The sequence below is a fragment of the Anabrus simplex genome, chromosome 1 (assembly GCF_040414725.1).
Source record: "Anabrus simplex isolate iqAnaSimp1 chromosome 1, ASM4041472v1, whole genome shotgun sequence".
Classification (NCBI taxonomy): domain Eukaryota; kingdom Metazoa; phylum Arthropoda; class Insecta; order Orthoptera; family Tettigoniidae; genus Anabrus; species Anabrus simplex.
In genome coordinates, this window is record NC_090265.1 from 311,623,150 (window position 1) to 311,648,396 (window position 25,247).

Sequence of the window (25,247 nt, forward strand, 5' to 3'; positions counted from 1 at the left end):
GTATTGTAGAGATAGGATAGGAATGGTGGGAGGGGGAGTATTCATTCTGGTGAAAGAAGAATTTGTAAGCTATGAAAAAGTTAAAGATGAGAAACATAAAATTCTAGGTGTAAGGCTCATTTCTAAAGATAATAGGCAACTTGATGTCTTTGGAGTGCACAGACCGGGAAAGGGTAGCAGTGACATGGATTCAGAATTATTTGATAAGATAACCAGCTAAAGTAAAAAACTTCATGGCCGTTCCGTATTGAACTGAGAATCACAAAAGTAATTTAATATAATGGAATCCACCTTTTCAGTACATACAAAACTGTTGCACATAAATTTATTACAACATTTTTAATATTATAAAGGTACCGGTTTCGACATGTTTTCAATGTCATCATCAGCCTTACATAAAACCAAGCAAGAGAAACAACATGGAAAGGAATGTGATTGTAGCGGGAGATCTGAATTTACCAAATGCCAATTGGGAAGGAAATGCGAATAACAGTAAGCATGACTAACAAATGGCAAATAAGCTAGTATGGGAAGGACAGCTGATTCAGAAAGTAACGGAACGAACTAGAGGGAAAAATATTCTGGACATGGTCTGAAGAAACCAGATTAGCTCTATAGAGAGACCGAAGTAATAGATGGTATTAGTGATCACGAAGCTATTTTTGTCATAGTTAAAAATAAATGTGATAGAAAGGAAGGTTTTAAAAATAGGACTGCTGATAGAGCAGGCATGAGGCAGTTTAAAAAAAAGGTAATTATGATTGGTGGAAAATGGTAAATAAAAATATAAAAAGACTCTGGGATGGGTTTAAAGAAATTGTTGAAGAATGTGAAAACAGGTTTGTACCTTTAAAGGTGGTAAGGAATAGAGAAATAAAGAGACTAAGAAGGAAAGAAATAGAATTAGAAATGGCTGTGGATGTAAGCAGAAATTGAAGGAACTTACTAGGAAATTGAATCTAGCAAAGAAGGCAGCTAAGGATAACATGATGGCAAGCATAATTGGCAGTCATAAAAATTTTAGTGAAAAATGGATGGGTATATATAGGTATTTTGAAGCAGAAACAGGTTCCAAGAAGCACATTCCAGGAATAATTAATGAACAAGGAGGGTGTGTATGTGAGGATCTTCAAAAGGCAGAAGTATTCAGTCAGCAGTATGTAAAGATTGTTGGTTACAAGGATAATGTTGAGAGAGAGGAGGTGACTAATGCTAAAGAAGTATTAAAATTTATATATGATAACAATGACATTTACAATAAGATACAAAAATTGAAAACTATAAAAGCGGCTGGAATTGATCAGATTTCTGGGGATATACTAAAGACAATGGTTTGGGATGAAGTGCTTATTTGATTACTGTTTGTTTGAAGGAGCTATACCTAATGAATGGAGAGTTGCTATAGCAGCTCCTGTGTATAAAAGAAAGGGTGATAGACATAAAGCTGAAAATTACAGGCCAATATGTTAGACATGCATTGCATGTAAACTTTGGGAAAGCATTTTTTCTGATTATATTAGACATGTTTGCAAAATTAATAACTGTTTCAATGGAAGGCAGTTCAATTTTAGGAAAGGTTATTTCACTGAAGCTCAACTTGTAGGATTCCAGCAAGATATAGCAGATATTTTGGATTCAGGAGGTCAAATGGACTGTATCGCGATCAGTGGCGGCTCGTTTGGGAGGTGCTAAGGTGCGCGCCCCCCACGGGGTTCCATTAAATTCGGGAATTTTAATCTTAAATGTTAACAAGGGAAATATTTTACTATAAGATTATTATCAAGGGTGCGAGTTGTACTGTGCTGCGGCGCGATGCGCTGCTGGCCCTACTCAGGAGGGCGCTCTCTCACTCCTGAGTCTCGCTTGACTGGCCTTGAGGGAGCCAATCAGAGGCGCAGTAGAGATGTGCTGTTCTACGGAGATTCCGGCGCATTTCTGCCGCGGCCCATCGTTGCATCCAACCTACCCGAAACATTGGTGATCTGATTTCTGTTTAACAGGGGTCAGTTTATGCCATTTCTCTCCTAAAACTAGGAACTATTTTACTGAGGCACTTACCTGAGTTAAATGTGCCGGTATACATTTAAAATTGTCTTGTAATTTTTAGGATTATTAACTAACGAAACGAGTAACGACTGTAACTACTGGCTCCTCGCACTTGACTCATTTTGGCCATACTCACTGGAGAGCGCGATGTTTAACTTTGTGTTGATGAATGATCTCGTGAGGTGACTGTGACAAGGTGAAATTACGAGAAAGGTTGTGATTTACATGTAGGCGTAGTGTTATGTATGCACTTCGTACAGTATGATTACCGTCGAACATATTAAAGAACTAACGTTTTCTTCTCTTTCCATCGAGAAGAAAGTAGAACTGAAGGAGTGTTTTAGGCCGACACCAGACTTCTCGTTGAAAAAACCGGAGACAAAGAAAAATGAAAATAGGGCTTTCCAAGGACAAATTAGTTCTCCTGACGTATATAACAAGAACTCGCGGATATGTGAAAGTGATATCTCAGAAACCTTTTACTGCTTTCCTAACCTGCTATTCTCCCGTTCTAGGAAAGGAGATAAATGGATCACCACAGGGGTGATATCAATAGTACCATGGACTTTGAAATGCTTGGTGAAGTCAATGTCGTGTCTTGTGTAAGTGATCACTACAACGAAACTATTCGTAAACATAACTCTATGGTGAACACGAACAGGCGTCATAGATGGCCTAGGCATCACTGAAGAGGCATACTAGGGAAATGAGGAGTGAGGTAGTTTCCCGTTCCTTTCCTCACTGAGCCAGAAGTTGCTGTTACATATCAGTCTGCCAAGCCCACTGAAATGCACACACCAACCGACCCTATGAGCAACATTTTCACACCATTCTTAGCAGGAACTCACTGCAGAAGGAATGGAATTAGTAGCATCGTTCATAGCTCAGTCACTTTCATATTGTCAAAGCCAAGGATAAGACAGAGACAGATCAATGAAAGTAACAAAATTGCTCTAGCCCACACCAGAAGACATAGTGCACTGTAAACACTAGGTCCTGCCAGTAAAGGCATATAATAATAATAATAATAATAATAATAATAATAATAATAATAATAATAATAATAATAATAATAATAATAATAATAATAATAATGGAGTCACCAAAGATATCTACAATAAAAGATGCATATCCAAAAATGCAAAAATAAGGCATTACAACACACTAATGAAGCCAGAATGCCTATATGCAAGCGAATGTCTGGCATTAAACTATAATTTAGATAAGCTAGAAATACTAGAAAGGCGAATCATGAGGAAAATATTAGGCCCACAAAACACAGCAGAAGGTTGGAAATTACGAAGTAATGCTGAAATATATCAAAAGATAGAAAATATATCAGATGTAATGAGGAAAAGGAGACTTATGTTTTTAGGACATTTATATCGAATACAAGATAGTAGATTATCCAGTAAGATTTTCAGATATTTGTGGGGTAAGAAATCAACGACAAGCTGGGTCAATGAAGTAAGAAAGGATTTAGAAAAAAACAATATAACAACAGAAAAAAATAATAGAGAAGGCTTTCGGGAAAAAGTATTGAAAATAGAAGGATTCCAAGGTAGGAAAGTAAAAAAGACTGGTTCAAAGTGGTCTGAAGACAGAAAGAAGAAACATAGTGAACAGATGAAAGAGTACTGGAAGAAAAGGAAAGAACAAAGAAGAAGGAATTGAAATTGGCACGTGGTCCTCTGGTGGCCCATTCGAAAGAATAATAATAATAATAATAATCAACATCATCATAATCAAAACAATTGCATATGCATTGCACCGTATAGTGTTCGAAGTGTGTACCTTGATAACATGTTTTGAAGAACTTGAGATATTTTGTGGAATTATGAAACTAAGGTGCACCCCCCACTGCTGATATCCACGAGCCGCCACTGATCGCGATTGATCTGTCTAAAACATTTGATAGGGTGGATCCTGGGAGACTACTGGCAGAAATGAGTGCAATTGGACTAGACAAAAGAGTGACTGAATGGGCTGCTATATTTCTATAAAATAGATTTCAGAGAATTAGAGTAGGTGAAGCTTTATCTGACCCTCTAATAATTAAGGCAGTGTTATTGGACCTTTTTATTTTCTTATATATAGGCTATAAATTATATGAGTAAAGGAGTAGAATCAGAGGTAAGGCTTTTTGCAGATGATGTTATTCTGTATAGAGTAATAAATATTACAAGATTATGAGCAACTGCAAAATGACCTTGATAATGTTGTGAGATGGACAGTAGGCAATGGTATGATGATAAACGGGGTAAAAAGTCAGGTTGTGAGTTTCACTTGTAGGAAAAGTCCTCTCAATTTTAATTACTGCATTGATAGGGTGAAAGTTCCTTTTGGGGTTCATTGTAAGTATCTAGGTGTTAATATAAAGATCTTCATTAGGGTAATCACATAAATGGGATTGTAAATAAAGGATACAGATCTCTGCACATGGTTATGATGGTGTTTAGGGGTTGCAGTGAGGATATAAAGGAGAGTGCACATAAGTCTCTGATAAGACCCTAACTAGACTATGGTTCCAGTGTATGGGACCCTCACCAGGATTACCTGATTCAAGAACTGGAAAAATCCAAAGAAAAGCAGCTTGATTCGTTCTGGGTGATTTCCTGACAAAAGAGTAGCGTTACAAAAATGTTGCAAAGTTTGGGCTGGGAAGAACTGGGAGAAAGAAGATGAACTCATCAACTAAGTTGGAATGTAATACCAATATAAATGGTCCATTATTGGACATTATCAATTTTCTAGCTAACTCATTCCTGGTTGCCAGCGTTTCACTTAGCTGGAAAATTTATAATATCCAATAATGGACCATTTATATTGGCATTATAAATTTACTCATTTGGAACAAATATTTCAGATTCCCTTTGGGAATCAACATCCATATCATAAGTGGTATGTTCCGAGCTGTCAGCGGAGAAATGGCGTGGAACGACATTAGTAGACGAATAAGTTTGAGTGGCGTCTTTAAATGTAGGGAAGATCACAATAAGAAGGTAATGTTGGAATTCAAGAGGACAAATGGGGGCAAATATTCATTTATAGGAAGGGGAGTTAGGGATTGGAATAACTTACCAAGGGAGATGTTCAATAAATTTCCAATGTCATTAAAATCATTTAAGAAAAGGCTAGAAAACAACAGATAGAAAATCTGCCACCTGGGTGACTGCCCTAAATGCAGATCAGTATTGATTGATTGATTGATTGATTGATTGATTGATTGATTGATTGATTGATTGATTGATTGATTGATTGATTGATTGATTGATTGATATGATACACCAATATGATATAACCTAAGAATCTGGGACAGTATTTGTCAGTCATCTGATTACATTTAACGAGTGGCTGTATTCAATGGCCTTGTCTTAAATATCAATTCCCATATTACCAATTCATGTATTCCAAGATTTCAGAACTGCATGATAATGGGGTGCATGAAAGTTGTGTGCTGTTGTTGCTGCCTTTCTTTCAAGGCAGCCATGGTTCAAGTTCAGCCATGGTTTAAAAAATGAAAATTTATGGCCCCATGCATGGTACATTTTCCATGTATAATTAGAGGCCATGTGACAATGACCTTGATATAACAGTCAAGTAAACCTTGAAACTTTCTATTTTGCTTTGTTTCCTGCATCAAGATAAATGTTAAATACAGTTAGAGACATTCTTTGTCTTAGATGTTTAAATATTACCAATTCAGTGGCAAGCATTGCAGGTAGGCTAGGTATTTGGCACCTACCCAGCAAAGGAATAAATTGAATGTAATTAAATTTTATGAAAAGTAACATTACTTAATAAAATCCTCAAATATATTTGTCAGCTTCAATGTATATGGAAATCTTAATTTTATTTCCTTTTGGCCAGTGTTATGTGCCGATTTTGCATGGCTGTTTTCAACTGTGTGTTGCGCAGAATAAACAGTCAGTGTAGTCAGTCACACAGCACCCTTCCACTCATCTATGAAGTTGTGAGCTGCACTGCTTCCTGTTCAGTGCCCTAGGCGCCGCATATGGGCCCTGCAACGAGCACAGTTTTCCTCTTTATTGCCAGTACATTACATAGGCCGGCGCATGTGCTGTGACTTGTGTACATAGCAGCTTGCTGCATTCCCTGGTAGGCGCTATTGGAAGCACTTTTGGTGACTATTTGACTGTGGTTATAGCATTTATTTCAATGGACTGAAGAATAATTAAGTCGATATTGCTGGATTATGACAGAATATCGTTGAAGCATATCATTGGTGATTCTTTTTTACAAATATTTTGGCTCTCATTCTTTTTGTGAAAAAGGTGACATTGTAACAGCATAGAGTCTCCTCCTCATAGCCAGTCTTTTACATAGGCTATTGCATACACCGTGTTTAGTATAGCAGCTTGCTGTGGAACATTCTTTGGCAGGTGATATTGGAAGCTTCTTTGGTGGTGAAGTAACTGCGGTTTATTTCAAGTGAGCGGAAAACAGTAGGGCAATATGGCTGCATTATTGAAGAAAATTGTTGCATACTTGAAGACATTTAAAAAAAGACCTAAACAGTGGCAAGACCAGTGCTGGTAATTCCAAAATTATCTCTCCATAAGGAAAAGGTTAGGGAATATTTACGTAATTTGAATGTGAATCAATACAAGTGGCTTGCTGGAAGTTGTCATTTTAATAAATTATTTTGCTGGCCATGCTTATTATTTTGTAATTAACAAACTGTTTGGAACAAGGAGGGTTATAGTAATTTAAATAATCTCAGTAATGTCATTGTCAAACACGAATGAATGCAAAGTCATTTATGTTTGTTTGTTCAGCTTGGGTGCTTCGGAAGTGTTAGCACTGATACCCAACTGGATCAACAATTGAAAGCTGATGTGGTGCATCGCAATGAAATGGTCAAAAAGAACAGAGAAATATTAAAGCGCCTAATCAACATAACATGCTTCTTACCCATGCAAGAATTGCCTTTCAGAGGACATGACGAAAGTGAAGGTTCATTCAACAGAGGTAATTATGAAATATTTTTAAATTTGTTGAGCAGATATGACACTACTCTTAGAGAACATCTAGTGTAGTCTTCAACTTTTAAGGGCACATTGAACAGGGTTCGAAACAACTTGATTGCTGCTATCAGTAGCGAGTTGATGGAAACCATAAGGAATAAGGTTTCCATGGCCCAGCATGTAGCAAGTATTTTAGATGAAACCTCTGATATTAGCAACAAATCACAACTGTCCACTACCCTAAGATATGTTCGTCACCAGAGAGCACAGGTTCAAGAAACGTTTCTTTCCTTCGTTGACATGAGTGCAGATGGATCTGCTAATGGCTTACTCAATCATGTAATGGACATAGTGACTTCCTATGACATCAAATCGGTTGCCCAGATATACGACAGTCTTGCAGTGATGGCTGGTGAACTAAATGGACTAAAAGTCAAAGTTCAAGAAATGTACCCTAGAGCTCTCTTCGTTCACTGTTTCAGTCACATTCTAAATCTAGTCTTATGTCAGTGAGTTATGAGTATTGAGGAGTGCCGTATCTTTCTCCAAATTATCAATTTACTAAGTAACTCCTTCTCTAAGTCTACAAAACGTACTCATACTCTTACTGATTATTCCAACAAGAAACTTCTGCAAAATGCACCAACAAGATGGAATTTCCCTTCCAGGGTTTATTGTTGTCAAAGAGAACCATGATTTGCTGGTGGACTTCTTTCAAAGTATATAGACAACTCATCAGACTGAGAAAATGAAACTGTAGCCCTTGAACATGGATATTTGTCTTTCCTTTTGGAATTTGAGACCAATTTCCTTCCTTATATTTTATCAAACATCTATTCATATACGGTACTGATATTCTATGTAACATTCTTCAGACAAAGCATTTGGACGTAGTGTTGTGCAGAAAAGGTGAATGAAACAAAGTGTATCATTCAGAATGAAGGAGAGAGATCTGAACCAGTGTGGAATGATGTTTGTGATGGTATTGAATATGAGAAAGTGCTATGAAAGAGAAAACACCAGGATGTCGTGAAATATATGAGAATTTATTTTGAAATAATAGGCAATGTGACAAGTCACACTGCAGATAGGTTTGGAAACTTCCCCCAACTGAAATTTCTTTCATTACTTGATCCAACCAAATTTGAAGTGCACAAATTAAATATCCCTAATTCTGCTCTAGATGTGCTGAAAATGAAACACAATTCAATGTTTGATATTGTCGACTCAAAAACGAACTGACAGTCTTATATTCCATGCAGGAGTTTTGTGACAGATATCGTTAAGAACTTGCAACAAATTTGAAATCGAAACAACTGCACATGGTATTTGCTGAATTATATAAATTGACATTACTTTCTTTGACCATACCGAGCATATCTGCATCGATCGAAAGATCATTTTCTGCACTTAAATGTATTAGATCATTCCATAGGCCAACACAAGAACAACAAAGATTGAGCAGCTTTGCATTGATGTACATTGAGAAGAAGAAGTTGAGAGAAATGCAAAAATTGACAACAATGCACAGCAATGTCATTGAGGCGTTTTCCAAACAAGAACTCAAAATGGAGTTCTCCATCAAGTAAAGAAGGTAATTGTTTATTTTACTCATTTGCTATCTCAATTTGCGTGGCCATGGTTTGATGCCAGAAGCCATAAATTATATTAAATTTCCAATGTGTTCAAGATGTTGTAAGGGACAAATGGAGTATGTAAATTTTTATGGACAAACTTAGCTTATTCTGTTGGCAAGTGGGAGGAAAGAACATAGCAATGCTTAATGAGGACAGAAAAATATGAAAATTTCCAATTATTAGACAAAGAATGAAAAATAGTTCAACACTTCGATATCATTTTTGTTGTTTTCATTTACAAGGTCAAGTCATAAGTCACGGCAACTATTTTTTTTCTCGCAAACAGGAGACAACATGGAAAATCTAAGGTAGGTATTTGGAAATATAGGGCATGTATTTATGCATAGTGCTTGAAGACAAATTCTGACTTCAGGAGATTCTCATAGGAAAATGACAGAACACAGGCCATTGGTAAACATTGTTTTATTATGGTATAGACAGCAAATACACAAGACTACGTACAAAGGACAGGTCTCCACTGGTTAGACAGGCGCTGAATACCATTCGCTGCATGTGTATCGCTAACCTGTGATACCGCTCTCCAAAATGCTGTTACGCTGTCCTCTTTGTTAGCAAACCATTGTCCACGTAATGGCTTCTTGACTTTGGGGATTAGATCATGGTCACATTGGCTCAGATCGTTGCTCCTGCTTGTTGACTTCCATTTTGTGATGCTCTCACTCACACACTGAATTTGGGGGCATGCTTAGACCCACACTGTTGTTTACAAACACCATCTAGTGGCATCATACGCAAGTACATACCGTACATTTCCAAATGCATATCATAGATTTTCCATGTTGTCTCCTGTTTGCGAGAAAAAAATAGTTGCCATGACTTATGATTTGATCTACGTATTTTTCAGTGGTGTTTACTGTTATTACTTTAATACCTATACACTTCTACTTCAGAATGGATTATGAATTTAAATACTAAAATCAGTAGTTTGGCCAGTGATGTAACATAAAGAAATTAGATAAATTTTATGTAAATACAATAGGTTCACGGGTCCTAAGACTTATTCTTGCTTACAGTATGAAGAGGAGGGGTGGGGGAGGTTATAAAATACTACAAATATGCTTAGGTAATATTTGAACGGTTGCTATGTACTGTAGAATGGGAACATGGAGAGCGAACCCTGTTGCAGAAGGCACCGTATGCCACTGTACCCATTATTCTTCTATATAATCATGGCACAAAACAGTAAATTGAGTAAGAGAGTTGACAATACAAGTATCATAAATTTGTCCTCACCTGGCAATGTGAATGACATGTCCATCATCTACTTCTCGCTCTCTCACACTTTTAATAGCTTCTCATGTACACAGACACAGAGCCACAATGTTAAGGTTCAGCATGTGACGCCAGTCCTCGGGTTTACCATCTTTAAGAAAATGGAACACCAAGAAATCATAAGTATGGAACTGGGACAGTATTTCACAGTCATCTGGTTGTGTTTAATGCGTGACCATACTTATTAGGCAAGATAAAGTGTTTTATTGGAGGTTGAGGGTGAAGCTGATTCCTGTATGAGATACCACTACATAGATACTTGGATTGTTTCTAGTACTGAACTTTATGGTGACCGGACTATCACTTCAGATCTCTTGCTTAATGGTATACAAAAACAATGCCACAAAACGCTAGTTATTTTCAGAGCCACTGGGTTTAGGGGTGTAGAGTTAGGACCTGCAGCAACTGCATTGCAGGCAGGCCTGGGCCATTAAGGGGCCTCGCAAACTGATAGCAAAATAATGAAAATAATATATATCTAGCCTAATGTCACTCTGCATAGAAATGGTCAGAACATCAGATTATGGCAGTTTTGTACATTCAGTTAAATGGTTTGATTTTACAATTTGTATGTAGAGAATTGCCATGTGATTGCATCTAGTATCAGTTATTATAATTGTATTGAATGCAATAGGGGACAGCTGTAAACAATGCTTATCCTTCCTGTCTCTTGTAAACCCTTTAGCATACTCCTCACAAAAGCACTGCACCAAACTATTTAAAAATAATGACAGCAAAGAAAACTGATATCAAAATGATTCATCTACTTTCCTGATGGGTAGTATACCTGAGATTGTATTATGCACAAATATTGATAAATAATAATTTTAGCCACACATTTATTTGACAACAATATACCCTATAATGCCATTAAGAAGTTTGTGTAGTAATATTCAGTCATAAAAGTTTCCTGTCTTGTGCAGTTGTGCAGTGTGACATTTTTCAAACTTTATTTCAAGAGTTTTTCACTTAATTTTGTTCATAATAATAGAATATATTTTAAAACTGAGACTTCAGTATTGGTTACAGTGTTTAGTTGCTCTTCGTGAGGGCTTAATTAAAGAGCTCCAGAAATATCTGATATGGACCAAAGGGATGGACAACTTTACAAGTTACCAGCAGTTGTCCAGGATATTGAAGAGATGCATTACTGAGCCAAATCAGTTGCATGATGATATTCAGTTCGTCAGGAACAAATTGGAGAGGAAATACGTCTATAAAATGATACGTCAGAATGTATTCAGAAGACACATGAATAAAGGAAAGTTTTAACCCCAGCTTAGCATTCCAGACAAGCTACGCACTCGTGAAGAGAAGGCGGCTGAAAAACGAGAAAGTGGTTGCGCTGCATCCCCAGAATAATGGACGAGGGATGTTCGGCTAAGACCTCATGGTTCAGAAGGAAGGTCTTGTGGACAAAAGGAAAGGTTTGTATGCTAATGGCAAGTTACGACCCGAATGGAAATGTGTATTGTGTATGTACAGTATAATATTAAGACCATCTATATAGATTAATGGTATGATAAACTATATGATAAGAATAAAATTAAGTATGAGTCTCGGAGGTAGTTTAGATCCTCGAGCAACTGAATATTTCGCGGGAGGCGGAGCTATAAGAAAAAATGTTAATTTAGTTACTGATAGATCACACGAAGAGGAAATCGATGTCATAGATGATACTGAAGATAATGAAGAATTTCCTGAAATTAATTTATTATGGGATGGAGAAGATCTACACGACGTTAATGATGATGGTAAGTTTACGGACGATGATGAGTGCAGTGAATGTGCGGGAAAACGAGACCTCAAAATGCAAAAGTATCTACCAATATTATTGGAAAGACGTAAGCTAATGCAAGAAAACATCACTCTTCGGAAATAAGAATAGAATTTTATGAAACTGAGTAACTTGTAACAATATTGAATAAGAAAAATCCCTAGTTTCGTGATTTTTCTTAGTCGGAGCGGTGGAAGGATGTAACCGTTCATCACCATGCCATAGGCATGTTAGGAGGTTTAGTTAATTATATATGCCGTTTTCCGCAACATTCTGTGACATGTAATGTAGTAATTAGCAGTCTACATGCCGAACCGGGGTGTGATTTACGATATCCCAGCCCGAAGGGAGCAGTTTTCTGCGCTGTAACGAGGAAAGGATAGCGCATTACCGCTGGACCTTGAAATCGCGTTCTCTTTTTGTGTGAGCGACATGGAAGGATGACGCTACGCGTGGAAATGCAGGTTGTCGAAGAGTGGGCTGAGTTAAGGTGTGTTAACCCATGAGAAACAAATGTCCTCTACTAATTCAACACCGCATTCATTGGTGCCACTTCACCATAATTTATTAAAAAGAGGAAGAAGAAGAACACCTTCATCAGAAATAATTTTTGGAAATTTATGAGTCAGGTCTCATTCGAACCTATGTATTTAATGCTAATTGTTGATGCATATAAATGCAATACTTTAATGGTGGATCGGTAATGACGCTTGTCATACAGCAGTACGCAGATTAAAGATGACTGCTGAAATCTGACAACGTGTGGAAAAAAGTGGGAGATCTTGCGTGATGAACCATGACGCGTGATGTTCTAAAAGGACGCTTTTGAGATTGTGAATGACCCACTGATCGCTTTAGTTTTATATGCGATCAGTAGAAAGTAGAGGTCACAAGCTATAATTTGAGTGTTTTCACGCCGCTGAAAGATTCCGATTACCGGACCTTCAAATTCAGCAGGGGCATAATTTACCTCCCCCACTGATCATTTTGTTCGGAGGCTATAAGTAGAACCAGGACCTAGGTACAGTATCCCATTGTCATTTGTATAGCTGCAGTACTAACACGTTAGGAGTGAACTTGGATATCAGTTTATGAAGTATTGTGTCATAGAAGAAAAACACATCAGTGCGATGTAAAATATCGCGGAATAAGCCGTGTGGTACAAGATAATGTGCATTATTAATGAATAGAAGTCTTATCTCAATATTTAACATTTTAATTAAGAACAACAGTCAGTTGCGGCTCATGGTGCAATCATCAGCGAAAGGGCGAACGCGTCAGGTTGTTTAGAGGTGGTGAGACAGCTAATTACCTTCAGTAATTAACAGTGACCGATCCAAAGCATTTTAAGAGTGAGTGACGTTCAGCAAAATTAAAGAATTGTTCCTGACAAAATTAGCGTTTGCATACTCCATGGACACTCGTGGTGATAGACTGCGTGATTAATGGGGAAATGAACAGTGATTTCTACAAACTTGCCACTATTTGCATTGATCTATTTAAAGTTATCAGTGTATCTTATCAGCAGTAGATCCCTTTGAAAGTACATAAACAGTGTTTAATAACTGATTTCCCATTTTGCCTGTGTGTTCGTGAGTGGTCGTCGAACCCGAGATCTGGAGTCTACAAGAATTGCGCCTAAGTGCCTGCAATTATTTCTACAAGAAACGCCCAGAGACTTAACTAAGAAGACCACAGTTCGAAACATGGATCGTGGTAGTACGATGAGGAACCAAGGACTATCAAAGAGAAGACCGCTCATCATGACGGAGTAAAAATCTAAGATGTACCTCGAGATGACGGTAAACCATATCCAGTATTTGATAAGTACAATCCATTTGAATATATTAAACCACGAGATTTGCATGCCAGTAGCAATTTTTATTTTGTAAATATTAAAATGTATGATTAACAATATTAAATGTAGGGAACACTATACGCGTGTGACTGGGAAAAGATTTATTATTTTAGTTAGGATTTTCAAGTGATTTAAGAATAATCATTGATATTTAGCAGGTTTATTTGCATGAATTATTATATATATCCCATAAATTCTTAGTGTATATGAAGCACATATTTGGGGAGAATAGCGATTTAGCTAAACTTATAATTTCTTCGTAATGTTATTATCTGGTAAAGATTTTCATAGTAGTTTGAATATAAACTATATGTTTGCTTCAAGGTGATTCAGTTATTATAAATCCCGTATGATAATAGATGATCGTTGAAGATGTCCCAAACCGAGGTATTTTGCGAATTATATAGATATGCGGGAAGAATTAAATAACCTGTATGAATGGAGTCTTCTCTGTAAATTAATGGAACGGATTTGGGGTGCGATGGTATGATATGGAAGGGTGAAGCTGTAACATGTTATGTTGTTGGAATGATAAAGGATAATAATAATTATGGCTGTTGTGATATATTGAATTGGGCTAAATATATAGCCAAATAAAGATTAATAAGAACTAATGGCTCTCAAATGAATGCGTACTTGAGAACAAGCCAAGATGATATATAAAACAAAGAAAGAAAGAAAGAAAGAAAGAAAGAAAGAAAAAAGAAAGAAATGACGAGTTCAATGTGTTTTTGTAGCCACGGAGCTGGTCACACAGCTGTTGTCATGATTGACAGTTTTACTACGTGCGACTTAGGGTCGAGGAACATTCCATAGTTTCCAGCAAAGCTTAAGGTTTACCGGCGAGATCCCTTTCATTCGCCAAAGCAGTCTCAATTCCATTCTAATGATACGTTATGAGTAATGTGGATAATTTTCTGATTTTGTGAAGGATAGATCCCTTCTCATGTTTATGCATTAAATTAGCTCGTGATTGGAGTTTTAAATTTTTAAACTTGGAAGCTGGAGTACTTGAGTTCGACCCATGTTGGAGCGAAGAATTTAACCAGATACTATGGCTTGGTTAAGTCATAATCTTCGAGATGTATTGTGTGATATATGTTGATACTTTTTTATGTAATGTGTTTATGTGTTTTATTATTTCCCAAAGTGTTCTATGGTGATGGGTTCGATTCCAGCGTTGGCTGATTTTTCTTTGAATATAATTTGTTAGGTAAACCCAGGATACACGTATGTGTTCAGTGTAAATATATAATTGTCGTGGTCAAATGGACCATGTGTTTGATATACGGCGATGCAATCTCGTGTTTTAAAGGAAATGTACTTATGGGAATGTATATTTTCTACAACCATGATAATTAGCCAAATGATTTGAGGTATGCCGAGGACCAACTACAACTATGAATAAACTACAAGGACATTATTCTTGACGTTTCTTGTTCATGTGTTGTAGTATGGCACCATCTCGTGTGATTTTATCAGTATAATAAAATGTTTAGCAAATAATATTTTAGCGAAGATTCTTCTCATTTAATAATATTAGTGTATTCCTCTCACATTGTAGAATCCTACTTTCGTTATATTTTATGTAGTGCCTATTTTTCTTTTTCGAACATTCCATTACCTGTATGCTTTATGAGTTCAGCCGGTGACGAAATGAAAGTAGGGAGGACGAGACTTCAAACCTGGTAAGTGACTTTTGGAAGTTCTCATCCAACTATTCCATCTATACATCTGTTTGTGAAACCAAATTATGTAACAGTTGCCCTAAATTACCCAGTATGGGTACAGTATGGTCTGTCCAGCCCGGTCCGGCAGAGCCCTCAGTAGGTTCCTAGAGTTTAGCAAGGGTGCGTGGTGCGGGATGCGGGAGGAGCCTGGAAGGATGATATCGGCTTGTCAGGAAAAGGAACGGTGGAGCCCTCAGCACATCGCCAACTTCTTTACAATGCACCTAGGCTTTTCCCCCAACGTCTTATATTAATTCCAAAACATGTTACAAAGCAATGAATTCTATTATTATAGTGACTATTTAAACAAGTTAGTCCTATAAAGAAGCTAAAATAAAGATTCAAAATGTAACCATAACGTGACGGTACTATTTGTAGTGTGATCAAATTGTTCAATACTGTACGTTGTCGTGCTTTGAAATTTGAGCAAGGAGAGAGAAATTCGGGAGTGCACTGTTTATTTTCATGAATGTTGTTATTATCACTTGTTAATAATAATAATTAATAATTTCGTGTGGCTATTTCTAGCCGAGTGCAGCCCTTGTAACGCAGACCCTCCGATGAGGGTGGGCGGCATCTGCCATGTGTAGGTAACTGCGTGTTATTGTGGTGGAGGATAGTGTTATGTGTGGTGTGTGAGTTGCAGGGATGTTGGGGACAGCACAAACACCCAGCCCCCGGACCATTGGAATTAACCAATGAAGGTTAAAATCCCCGACCCGGCCGGGAATCGAACCCGGGACCCTCTGAACCGAAGGCCAGTACGCTGACCATTCGGCCAACGAGTCGGACACTTGTTATTGTGAATAGTGAAACAGTGCCGTTCCATAATAGTCGGGATTGCATTAGCTGTTAACCTATTAATGTGCGTGCATAAATGCCATTGTAGTGTAGTTAATTCATTAATAAATGTTGTAATGCAAGCAGATTTCTATTCAGCTAGTGCCATAGGATTATTATTATTATTATTATTATTATTATTATTATTATTATACATCTAAAAGTATCGTGGTGCTGAACAGTGAAAACTCGACCGATTGGGGAGGGGAAAGAGATGGCGGCACAGCCCTGCCAGAGTCACGAACCGCCACTGCTGAGCACCTTCAAATACCACCGGACTGCGCCAGGATCGAACCTGCCAAGTTGAGGTCGGAAGGCCAGCGCCTCAAACGTCTGAGCCACTCAGTCCGGCTGTAAGGTACCAACGAGAACAGTTTGATGCAGGTGAAGTAAGAGGTTTTCCTTAATGTTGCTGAAATTCGGCTAGAGTAAGAAAAATGAAAGGCATATTATCAGAACAGAAGGACTCACCAAGAAGTCCTCCTTGAATATTCATTCCGGCGTTGTTCACCAGCACATCAACTCCTCCTAAGTTATTCTTTACCCAGTCGAATACCGCCAAAATCTCTTCGTCCTTGGTGACGTCAGCTTTGACAGCATGTCGTTCCCCTTCCTCGCACATCAGTACCTGCGCCAGGGACTGGAACAACGAAGGCAGGAATAAAGCAATCTTCTTTTCACCGCTTTTCCCACACCAGTGAGTGCGAACTATGTGGTTCTGACCTGATTTTACGACCCCATGCCCTTCCTGGCGCCAACCCAATTTGGAGGAATGTATTCTATACTGTATGTTTCTGTGGTGGCTGGTAGTGTGTTTTGTTGTGTGAGTAGGAAGAAGAATACGCTGGGACAAACCCCAGTCCCTCAGCCGTAGGAATTAACCACATGCAATTAAGCCTAAACTCTCTGGCCCTGTCTGGAATCAAACTCGGGGCCCTCTGAACCGAAGGCCTGTACGCTGACCATTCAGCCAAGGAACAGGACAGAAATAACGCAATAAACAAACTAAAGAAATATGAAATACTCAATGACTCATAGCTTAATGATAACCACGAGATACTGTAAAAAATGACATTGTTTATGCTAGATTTTCTCTGTCATCTTGCATACTCACTTATTCTGTTCTTCCACCCTACCTGACCGTAAGCTATTCGACTTCCTGGCGTTGAATGTTTGAAATGTTTACCTTGTATATGTATGTATGTATGTTTGTCCAACTGTAGCCCCGTTCCTTTACGAGATCGGGTGTGAAGTGAGATGAAGCTTCGTAGCGAGTTTTTATGACCGGATGCCCTTCCTGACGTCAGTCTCATCAAAGGAGTTAATGAGATGAAATGAATGACGTGATATATGATGGTAGGAAGGGAGAGGGTAAAACCCGGTGCCGGCACATAGCCTACTCCTGGAAATTAGCACCAAGGGGTCTGCTCAAGACTTAACTCTCCATCCGACGGACGAATCACCATCAACACTCCACACGAGCACTGAGGAGAGGCTTGGAATTTAATCCAGGCTCTAGGCAAGCAATCTAGTGACTAGTGGCTTGTCGCGTTCCAGAGTTGTCCCAGAGTCGAGCTCAGGACAGGAAAGGAGACGTCAGGTCTCGGAAGTCAAACACAGGACAGCTATTCTCTCCGAGAATCGAACCTATTGGTAGGAGCGTAGGAGGAATAGTATCTCTGAGTTTATAGAGGTAATAGAATTAATATAAGGTAAGGAAATATAACGCTATGAATAAGAAATTATATTCTGTATTGAGATATCCGCCTCTGTGATGTAGTGATTAGTGTGATTAGCTGCCACCCCCGGGAGGCCCGGGTTCGATCCCCGGCTCTGCCACGAAATTTGAAGAGTGGGTCCGATTCCCACCTCAGCCATCCTGGAAGTGGTTTTCCGTGGTTTCCCACTTCTCCAGGCAAATACCGGGATGGTACCTAACTTAAGGCCACGGCCACTTTATTCCCTCTTCCTTATCTATCCCTTCCAATCTTCCCATGCCCCCGCAAGGCCCCTGTTCAACATAGCAAGTGAGGCCGCCTGGGCGAGGTACTGGTCATCCTCTCCAGTTGTATACCCCGACCCAGATTCTGAAGCTCCAGGACACTGCCCTTGAGGCGGTAGAGGTGGGATCCCCCGCTGAGTCCGAGGGAAAAACCGAACCTGAAGGGTAAACTGATAAAAAAGAAGGAGAAGAAGAAGCATTGAGATGTACTGAGTTGTAGCAAGACATGGTGTAACCACAGAGGGAAGTAAACACGGAAAGTAAGAGTAGCATTGCAATGCACAAACAAGTGCAAGTTCCAGTATTTCCGCTGACGATAGGAATATTACCAAAGTCACAAGTGATTGTGCTGTACAGAGGCTGTTTGTGTAACCCAGGTATGGAGCTTTCCACAAGGTTAGGGTGTGGCGATACTGAGAGTATGAAAAGGACCATAAGAGATAAACAGCCGGTCTCGAAAGCCAAGAATAACGGCCGAGAGGATTCGTCGTGCTGACCACACGACACCTCGTAATTTGCAGGCCTTCGGGATGAGCAGCGGTCGCTTGGTAGGCCAAGGCCCTTCAAGGGCTGTAGCGCCATGGGGTTTGGTTTTTTTTAAAGAGATAAACAGGGGCCAGGACGAGCTTGACCGTGCTAGCGAGAACACGTACGTGTCTCTCGCTCCGCTGTCCCTCTCCTCGCCAGACGAACTGTACTTCTTAAGTGCAAGCCAGGCAACTGTACTTATTAGTACTATTCCGAAGGAGCATTTGTTTAAGCTGATACCGAGCTCGGTAGCTGCAGTCGCTTAAATGCGGCCAGTATCCAGTATTCGGGAGATAGTAGGTTCGAACCCCACTGTCGGCAGCCCTGAAAATGGTTTTCCGTGGTTCCCATTTTCACACCAGGCAAATGCTGGGGCTGTACCTTAATTAAGGCCACGGCCGCTTCCTTCCCACTCCTAGCCCTTCCCTGTCCAATCGTCGCCATAAGACCTATCTGTGTCGGTGCGACGTAAAGCAACTAGCAAAAAAAAAAAAAAAAAAAAAAAAATGTTTAAGCTGAGCACTTCTCAGTGCTCGCTTTTTCTCTTTCAGGATTTTATTTCAGGAAGTCCAGGATAGAGAAGCTAATCACCCCAGCGGGACCGGTCGGCTACGACTACAAGGGAGCCGTAGCGAAGCTACAAGCGGAGCACAGATCGGAGGTCGCCCCCGACGTCAGACTCCCGTCGCTGATGCTGTTCAACCGGCGGGAGATGCGTACTAACAGGGGGACAATCCGCATACTCGATCTCCTTGGAGTGGTCGCTGACTACTTGGCAGAGTCGAGCACCGAGATCATCGCCGATGTGATCCATGGCTGGGCGGTCATCATCCGGCCCAAGAACCCCGCCCGCTTCCGGACGTACGAGGAGCTGCTGTCCCAGCAGTACCAGGTCGCCCGGCTACCAGGACTCAGGGAGCACCTGGACGTCTCAAGCTACCAGGAGGCAGCCACGCAGACGGAGCCGAGGACCGAGGACGACGGCGGCGCTCCCGAGCGCCGCGACGGCGCGACCCGAATTGGACCGCTGTACTTTACGAAGTACACGCAGACCAACAAGGCCGCCAACCAGGACCGTCGACCACCTGCCAGGGCGAAGTTGACGCAGTGGCCTACCAGGAAGGGCCTGTAACCCGGGCGCAAACCAGGAAAGCGCCCGTGACGGTGAATGGCAGCACAGCACTGGAGAAGGACGCCCCCTGGCGTTCTGAGGCTGCAGTCCAGGCCTAGCCTGCCAGCATGTCTGTCGAGATGCAGACTTCGATGCGCCCCCCACAGGACAGGGAACGCAGTTGAGTGTTAGCACTGACCGACGCCACCACCGCCAGCCAGGAGGAAGAAGACGGCGACGCAGCGGGACCTCTCGCTACCCCGAGGTCACCAGGCCGGGAGGTGGGCCACGAGGACGAGGCCTCCTCCCCTGCCGAGAAGAAACCCCCAGGAAGAAGACGACGCCGCCCCAGGACCAGGAGGAAGAAGACGCCGGCCCACCAGGAGATGGCCGCCCAGCCGCAACCCAGGACTGCTCCCAGGACAGCAGTCTACCGAGGAGCAAATCAGGAGAGGACCTCAGCGGGTAGCGGCAGTCAGGTGAGATTGAAACGTCCCCCTCAGCAGCTCTTGCAGTGTTTCCGCTGTCTGAGGTGGGGCCACCGGCAGGAGAGCTGTGGGCTCCAAGTGAAGTGCAACCGCTGTGAGGGTGATCACCACTACACGGCCTGCGCAACACTTAAGGAGGCGCCGGTGTGCGCCAACTGCGCGGGGCGCCACCCGGCCTCCCACCGCAGTTGCCCAGTCTACCGGGCCATGGTGCGGGCAGAGAAGAAGGAGGCCCGGCGTCATGACCCACCCCTTCCAGGAGGCCCCCGCCTCGGCGGGCTTGGCCTCATTCTCCGGGATCGAAGACTGGGTACGAGGGACCCCAAGGAGGTGGTGCTGTGCGGCAGGCCCTAGTGGTACTCGCCGTATGGCTCCGCAGCCGGCAAGGCCCGCGCTAGTCACGGCAGTGCCCAGAGGGACTGATCCCCTGGCAGGTGGAACGGCGAGACTATGGCTCATGGCTAGCTGGTGTATGATACCTCTTCTCAACTAACACTACCACTGGACCATTTTCCAGGCCACATCCTTGCATGTGCTATCAAAAGATGTCAGGTTTTACATGTAGGCTATTTCTCTTTCTGCCTATGTGGTTTTTCCCTGACCCTTAAACACCACACCTTAACACTATACAGCCACTACAAACTCTTGCCGTGGTAGCGAGTATAACTCGGAAACCGGCAGATACTCCTTGTATCACTTCCCACTCTTCCCTGCTCTTTCTTCTTAGATCGAGCTCGATAGCTGCAGTCGCTTAAGTGCGGCCAGTGTCCAGTATTCGGGAGATAGTAGGTTCGAACCCCATTGTCGGCAGCCCTGAAAATGGTTTTCCGTGGTTTCCCATTTTCACACCAGGCAAATGCTGGGGCTATACCTTAATGAAGGCCACGGCCGCTTCCTTCCCACTCCCAGCCCTTTCCTGTCCCATCGTCGCCGTAAGACCTATCTGTGTCAGTGAGACGTAAAACAACTAGCAAAAAAAAACTTTCTTCTTAGAAATAATAGCATGTCGGAGGCCATGTAGATTGAGTCGATGGTCACGCGGGGGGAGCGGGCTTCGCCCCCCCCCCACTCCCGAAATAAAAGAAAAATAAACAGGGGCCTTTTGTCAGCCATCTTCCGTCTAGAGAGCACCGCCTCGAATCTCTTCCTGTTGAGGGGAGATTCCATCTTCGTCAGTAATATTACTAAGTCATGTAACGGACTTAGAATAGGAGGCGTATATAAAGCCTAACACAAGCTTCGCGGTTCTTGCTGCTGGTTACACGATAATATTCATTCTTCTACTGTAAATATTGTAATTAGGCAGCATTAAATATTTTGGTAGAGAAACTACGGTACCTCTTCTTCACACGTAGCTGTATCATCCAGACCCAGAGCATCATCCCTTATCGCTTGGGGAGCCAACTAACAACATTCTCACTGGAAGGTGTTGGGATCCATTCCGGGTCACGACAGACCAACATTCTGATGGTGAATATTTTTTTCGAACAACGGGACTCGAACCGGCTAACCACGGTGTCGGACCGTTTAGACTTCAAAGCTTTAACGATCGTGGCCACCGGGCGGCGTTTAACATGTATATACAGTATATCCCATAAATGTTCTTAAATGCATTTATTGACTAGCGAGTCACCCCGGTTTTGCATAGGAGCAATTTTGATTTTATTGTAATAGGCCGTACAAGATACCATTGTATCCAGGGTCTCGCAGCTGTGAGCTTGCATTCGGAAGATAGTGGGTTCGAATGCCACTGTCGACAGCCTTGAAGGTGGTTTTCCATTTTAACACCAGGCAAATGCTCGGACAAATCAATGTCATGGATCGCTACCTTCCTACTCCTCTCCTTTTCGTATCTCAGCATCATCTGTTTGGGGACAGACAAACGTAATAGTTGACCAAGAGAGGTCATAGCGGAAATATGATGCACAAGAACAGGTGTGAGGAAGAAGAAGAAGAAGAAGAAATTTTTTACTCATCTTTGAGTAAGTAGTCAACATATACTGTAGTTCAGAATTTGAGAGTTACTGAAAACTCATTTCAAGTATCAATCGCGGGACGTGAAAGTCGAGTGGTATAGACAATGGCTACTTTCCAAGGTCGTCACGGTTCGAATCTCGGCCAAGGCATTTGTGATTTTTTGAAATGAAAAGTTACGTCTCTGAGGAGCGGAATCAATGCAAAACTGGAGGTTCTGCGTCTATGATCGCGTTATTTACAGTCATGAAAAACTACAGTCCGGCTCCATGGCTAAATGGTTAGCGTGCTGGCCTTTGGTCACAGGGGTCCCGGGTTCGATTCCCGGCAGGGTCGGGAATTTTAACCATCATTGGTTAATTTCATTGGCACTGGGGCTGGGTGTATGTGTCGTCTTCATCATCATTTCATCCTCATCACGACGCGCAGGTCACCTACGGGTGTCAAATCGAAAGACCTGCACCTGGTGAGCCGAACATGTCCTCGGACACTCCCGGCACTAAAAGCCATACGCCATTTCATTTCATTTCATGAAAAACTACAGGATTGCGTTTTGCTTGCTATTATTAACTTGTAATTGCTGTGTTAGACGTGAAGGAAAATGCCCACCTGGTGGCCATAAACGTCTGGCACCTTGGGTAGCTGGTTCGAATCCCGTTGTTAGAAAATATCACATCAGAATGTTGGTTGGCAGGGTAGAGGAGTGGTTGTATACCATTTATAATCACCAGATTGTGTGCTAATAGCCTTGGTTTAATTTCAGACCTCTTTGCAGTGTTCGCATGGAATGACGACATGACGCTGTTGGTGGTCATTCATCCGTCGGATGGAGACATCAGGTCATGAGCAGACCCATTGTTATTATTCGACAGGAGAAGGCTAGATGCGGATATCGGGGTTCACGCTCTCTCATCATCATCGTTATCAGTGTTATCACACACCCAGAACGCAGGTCCCGTATGAGCATCAATGAGAAAGATCTGCCCCAGGTCTCTCCGGAGGCAACATGGCATCACATCGTGCGGGAAGAGTCTGTTCTACTAGAGGCTAGGGACTTTGTATTTGTCGATCGAGATTAACATAGGACATAGTGTGTGTTTTTACGGATAGGTAAATCTTGGATCTAGGTCTAGAATTGGAATACTTTCCTTTACTTCGACTGATTTCCTATCATATTTTTATCACTGAGTGAGTTAGTTACGCGAGTCCACCCTTACTCCTGTAAATATGTATTCGGGAGATAATGGTTTCGAACCCTAGTATCAATAGTTCTAAATAAACCACTGAATTAAAATCGTAGTAAGAGGACATATAATATTTGTTCTCTTCAAAAATATCTTTAAGTGAATCATAAATCATCTTGAAATCATAAAAATCACGCAACCCTTTTGGAGGGATTTTGTAGGAGATTGTAAAGACAGCTTTACTGATTTAGCTACAGAGAAGTATCGGAGTTCCAGAGACTTAAATTTTGCAGTTCTTACACTGAAGAGGTAAAACATTCTAACTCCCCTTGCATTCGGGAGATGGTGGGCCCGAACTCTACCATTAGAAGTCTTGAAATGGCAATGGATCTTAATTAAAGCCCCGATCACTTCCTGCCCATTCCTTTCTTATCCCATCGTCGCCGAAAAGCTGTCTGAGACAGTGCGACGGTAAACCATTAGGGAAAATAAAAAATATCAGATATTTTATCATTTTTGTTATGTCCACATTTTTGATAGAACTAATATTTCCAGATCTATTAGTAAGCTTGTGAAACATGTAGTAATCACGAACATCTCCTTTATTCTTCCCAGTTCTGTAAAAACAACGAAACAAAGATCAGGAATTATACTGTAATTTGCATTACCTTTGTTGCATACGGTTTTTTTTGATATAGCTAATATCATTGGAGAAATTTGACATTTCCTGTTTAATAATTTTATTTGTTTTACGTCACATTAAATTTTTACGGTTTTAGAAGACGCCAAGGTGCCGGGATTTTGCCCTACAGGAGTTCATTTACGTGCCATTAGATCTACCGACATGAGGCTGACGTATTTGAGCACCTTCAAATATCATCGGAATGAGCCAGGATTGAACCTGTCAAGTTGGGCTCAGAAGGCCAGCGCTCTACCCTCTGGACTACTGAGTGCGGCATATTTCCTGTTTTGGCCTCTAATATTGGTCCGCTACTGAATAATAATAAAATAACATAAATTTTATTCAGCTCTTTCCCGTGATGTAACAGACAGACAGACAGACAGACAGACAGACAGACAGACAGACAGACAGACAGACAGACAGACAGACAGACAGACAGACAGACAAGACAAAAATTGAACTAAAACACTTTCGACTTTTATATTCCTAATCCGAGACAAAATACGAAAGGAGAGAAAAATTTCAAATATACAGACAAAATTAAAATTTTGTTTACATAAACATTTTTTTGCTAGGGGCTTTACGTCGCACCGACACAGATAGGTCTTATGGCGACGATGGGATAGGAAAGGCATAGGAGTAGGAAGGAAGCGGCTGTGGCATTAATTAAGGTACAGCCCCAGCATTTGCCTGGTGTGAAAATGGGAAACCACGGAAAACCATCTTCAGGGCTGCCAACAGTGGGATTCGACCCTACTATCTCCCGGATCCAAGCTCACAGCCGCACGCCTCTACGCGCACGGTCAACTCGCCCGGTCATAAACATTTCTATGAAATCCTCTGACCTTAGAACTATGAAAGTCCCCGTGTATGGAAATGTACAAGAGCCAAGAAAGTTTGTTCTACGGTGGTCACTAGAATATCAGACCGAGCTGCAGTCGCTTAAGTGCGACCAGTATCCAGTATTCGGGATATAGTGGGTTCGAATCCCATTGTCGGCAGCCCTGAAGATGGTTTTCCGTGGTTTCCCATTTTCACACCAGGCAAATGCTGCGGCTGTAGCTTAATTAAGGCCACGGCCGCTACCTTCCCACTCCTAGACCTTTCCT

At 41.2% G+C, this 25,247-nt stretch overlaps 1 pseudogene; it reads right to left on the reverse strand.

Annotated features, from left to right (window-relative positions):
- Nucleotides 1-9,921: 9,921 nt before the first annotated feature.
- LOC136864621 (dehydrogenase/reductase SDR family member 11-like) overlaps nt 9,922-25,247 on the reverse strand; it is a 56,808-nt pseudogene continuing 41,482 nt past the window's right edge.